Raw genomic sequence first — 4,613 nt, forward strand, 5'->3', positions numbered from 1 at the left:
TTTAGTAGAGACAGGATTTCACCATGTTGGGCAGGCTGGTCTCAAATTCCTGACCTCAGGTGATCCACCTGCCTCAGCCTCCCAAAGTTCTGGGATTACAGGCGTGAGCCACCATACCCCGCCTCCGTTTTCAATCATTCTAACCAACATTCTAGGGTGAGCCCGTAGCCTATTTCTATAACAATCTCTATGATTGTTTCCCCTGAATCCTCTTTAATATGAGGGACAAAATAAGGCTCACCCACCCACCTTGTATATCTAATGAGTACACTGTCTTCACCAAGATCCCCAAGAATTCAATTCATCAAAACTTTACTGAACAGCAGCCATAGGTCCCAGGTGCTGGGGAGAAAGAGATCAATAGGTCAAGGTTCCTGCTCTCAAATAGACTAGCTGGGGAGACTGATAAGTAAATCAGAGATTCCAGTACTTCGTAAGAAGCTCTGTGACAGCGGTGTGTGCACATAAAAGGGGCTCTGATTTAGTTTGGATGACAAATGGTTAGTCTCCCAGAAAAGACAATATCGGGCTGGGTTGGGTTCCCTGGAAGCAGAGTCTGAGAGGGGAACTCTTGTATAAGTGATTTATCAAGGGAAAACTCAGAAGAAACCTGTAAATAAATGAGGGAATCGAGGAAGTGAAGGGGGTGAAACTAGGAAAAGATGTGGCTTCCGTTAAAGTCTAGCTGCAGTCAGACCCAAGGGGAGATGTGGAGTGAGGACTGCACCAAAGGGCTATCCCACCTTGAGTCAAAAAGCCCAGACCTGACTATTCCTCATTAGTCGGTCATTGGCTCCAGGCTGATCCTGGGGGAGAGCACCTAATCTCCTACCTAATTCTGGGAGAGGTGGCTCCTGTTGACAGAGGGTGAGTCTCTGGAGAAGGATGCCACCTGCAGCTGTTAGAAACCATCACTTACAGACAGCTGGAAGGATAGGAGTGCCTGCCCAGCCAACAGAGATCTGAGCAGCGCGCCACCAGCCTCTGATACAACACCTGAACTAATGAAAGGTCAAGGCAGTCAAAGTTAATTATATGGGATATCTGGGAGCGGGCATGGTAAGGCATTCTAGGACAAAGTTACAGAGGGAAGGGAGAACATGACGCATTTGGAAAGAGCAAGAGGCTAGAGGTAGATGGGGTAGATTGAATACTGGATTTTTTGAAGGCTGTGTGTGTATGGCAGCAGTGATCCCCATGCCCCATCTTAAGTAATTGATGTCTACCCTTTTCCCACCTTGCAGGAGATGAAACTATAGTCACTAGAGAAACTGAACCGAGGATGGATGAGAGCTCCAACCAGGACACACAAGAGGATGACCAGCTGAGGTTAAGTGACACTGAGTGGCTCCAATCCTCAAGGTTGTATTCGTTTCTCCTCTAGTAGTAGGAGATATTGATCAAATCTCAGGACCATTTCTTTAAAGGGGAACTTGATTTGTTCACCTGCCATGAGATGCCCCAAGAAGCCCCAATACAGCCACCTGCTGCTGTGTGATTATTTCCACAGCCTGAGACTCTCACCAGAGGCCATTAGCTAGTTCTGGCCCCGAATTCTTCTTCTTCTAGCCAGACTGGTTGCACAGGATCTTGAGCTCTCCTTGGTGTCCACAAATTGATAAATTGGTATTTTGTTCTGTTTTTCTCTTTTCTTAAGAAGTTGCTTTCTTGTGAAAAGATGGATGTTGTTGTAGCCTCTCCATCCCCCAACCTCAGTCTTCCACGTGTTCTCAAAAATAATAGCTAAGTGTGTTGCAACAACACGTATCAACTCTTTAAGTCTCCCACTTTGCTGGTTTGAATCTACACAACTTCAAACAATTTTTCCTCTATGGAGTATAATTTGACACATACTTTTCCACCCATGGGAGGTGATACTTGTCTTGGTCTGTGACTACGGTAATTCTTTTATAAATATAAATTAATCAAGTTGCATGAACTAAGAACCTACTTTGAAACTAACACTTAAAGGTGCCAAAAGATTATAAAAGGTTTTTGTTGCAATAGTGTGTTAGTGTAGATTCCAGTGTGATTGGATGTGACCAAACTAATATTGATACATGGTTGAAAGGCATAAAATAAGTTGACAAATACAAAATTACAAATCAGCTTCTGAACTCCACAGATATCATGATGAGCAGTGTATTCTTCAACCAAAATAGTTTTTCATATCCTCAGGAAATTTTTGGCTTTCATTTTTACCTTTTTGGTATTCTCATGTACCTTTTAGGCCATTGTATGCATTCATTCATTCATGCTTTCATTCCATGATTATATTTTGAAGCTCCTCTTGTGTGGCAGACATGGACAGGTGCTGGACATACAACAGAGGACAAGGCATTCAGGGTCCCAGCTCCCATGGATCTCACAATTCAGAAGGAGAAACAGACATTTAGCATATCACTTTAATAACATTTACAGTTGGGGCAGTTTTAAGAAATAAAAATACAGTAGTGCTCTGATGATCTATTACTGTGTAACAAACCATCCCCAGACTGAGTCTTACAATGATGACAATAGATTGCATAGTATTGAGCAGTCAACAGGGATAGCTCATTCCTGCTCTACTTGTCTTTAGCTAGCATGGCTCAAAAGCAGGGTACTGGCATCATTAGAAGGAAAACACACTCACCTGTCTGGCAGTTAATGATGGCTGGCAGCTGGGACCTCAGCTGGAGCTGTCAGATGGAATACATACACGTGGCCTCTCCATGTGGCCTGGACTTTCCCACAATATGGTGGCTGAGTTCCCAGGGTGTGTATCCTGAGGATTGTGGTAGAAGCCATATTCCTTTTTGACTTAGACTCAAAGTCACACACCATTGCTTCTGCCCCATTCTGGGCAATATTACAAACACAAAGTCTTGCGTCATTTCAAAGGAAGGGGAAATAGATGCCACATCTTGATAAGGGAATGGCAAAATTTTGGAATAGCATATAGGATCAAAAGTATGGCTGTGGTGATTTTTTGAAAATACAGTTTCTCTCAAGTGTCTATGAGAAAGCTAAGAACCTATCAGAAGGAATCAAGAAGCGGGTTTTAAGCTGGGACCTGGAAAGTGAATAAGAGTAACACAGATGAAAAGGGAAGGAGTTGGGGAGAGAGAGAAATATTCTAGACAGTGGATCCTGGTTCGGGATGAGCTTGGCTACAGGAAGAACTAAAAGGAAGCCAGTGCAGCTGTAACGTTCTTAATAAAACGATTGAGCAAAGGTTCGTAATAAAGAAGTTGCAGCAACTTGAAAGTGCTTAGGAGGGACCTTCCAGGTACCATCAGGTAATGTCATGCTTAACCAACCTGTATGTAGTCTCTTGGTTACCTCTGCCTGCATAACCATCTCAAACTTACCGACATGAAGAGCAATATCATTTATTACTATTTTCTCCCACTGTTCTGGAGGTCGACTGGGCTCAGCCAGATAGCTTTCACTTGGGGCCTCTCACATTGCGGTAGTCAGGTGGTGGCTAGGGCTGGAGTGAACTCAAAGCCTTCCTCACTCACATGTTTGGTACCTGGACTGGGAACACTCAAACGAGCGGAGCTGGACCAGCTGTGGCTGCTAAGGTGTCTCTTACTCCCACTTTCTCACTCTTTGGTCTTTCCATGTGGTCCCTCCTGCACAGCAGCCCAAACTGAGTAGTCAAACTTCTTAGAGGGTGGCCGAGGACTCCCAGTACAAGTATCCCAGGAAAAACCAGGAGAAGCCACATGGCCCTTTCTAACCTACACTTAGAAATCAGGCACTGTCACTGCTGTCACATGCTATTCACACAGGTGGTCACAAAAGCCTGCCCATTGTCAAGGGGAAGGGACACAGAGTTTTGTTTTGTTTTGTTTTGTTTTTGAGGTGGAGTTTCACTGTGTTTGCCCATACTGGAGTGCAATAGCATGACCTCGGCTCACTGCAACCTCTGCCTCCCGGGTTCAAGTGATTCTCCTGCCTCAGCTTCCCGAGTAGCTGGGATTACAGATGCTCACAACCACGCCTGGCTGATTTTGTATTCTAATAGAGATAGAGTTTTACCATGTTAGCCAGGCTGGTCTTGAACTCCTGGCCTCAGGTGATCCACCTGCCTCTGCCTTCCAAAGTGTTGGGATTACAGGCATGAGCCACTGGACCCAGCTGGGACATGGACTTTTTGATGATAGGAGTGTCAAAGAATTTGCAGACATGTTTTAAAGCTACCACACTTAGGGTGACCATATAACTCACTTTCCAAAACAAGATACTTTTGAGAGTCAAGGGGGATGCTTAGCAGGCATAAGCTAGGACTGCCCTTGGTAAACCGAGAGATGTGGTCACCCCACTGCCATGCCCACACAACTGAGAGCTCAAGCTCTCTTAAATTCTTTTGTCTTTCTGACATTGATCGTGTCATCTTAAAACATATCCTTTACTCATTGAAATTGGTTTTAAATTTTATTTTCTGTTTCTTGATAATTTCTTGCTTTTAGATTATGAATGTTATGTTGAGGTCGCCTTTTCGTAATGAATCTGGAACTTGAGAGCTACAAATCTTGCCTGACAATATCTTTCATGCAAGCTGGGAGAGCTGCTGGCGCTGTGGACGTAAGTGCTTAGGATGCCTTCTCTCTTAGGTGATAGAACTC

At 44.3% G+C, this 4,613-nt stretch overlaps 1 long non-coding RNA gene across 1 annotated transcript in view; it reads left to right on the forward strand.

Annotated features, from left to right (window-relative positions):
* Positions 1-1,763, forward strand: part of LOC108299914 — a 13,567-nt gene extending 11,804 nt beyond the window's left edge. Inside the window, exon 2 of the long non-coding RNA XR_001823158.2 lies at positions 1,245-1,763. This is a non-coding gene — a long non-coding RNA (uncharacterized LOC108299914). The remainder of the gene's footprint in view (positions 1-1,244) is intronic.
* Positions 1,764-4,613: the final 2,850 nt, after the last annotated feature.

The sequence above is a fragment of the Cebus imitator genome, unplaced genomic scaffold (assembly GCF_001604975.1).
Source record: "Cebus imitator isolate Cc_AM_T3 unplaced genomic scaffold, Cebus_imitator-1.0 Scaffold24, whole genome shotgun sequence".
Classification (NCBI taxonomy): Eukaryota; Metazoa; Chordata; class Mammalia; order Primates; family Cebidae; genus Cebus; species Cebus imitator.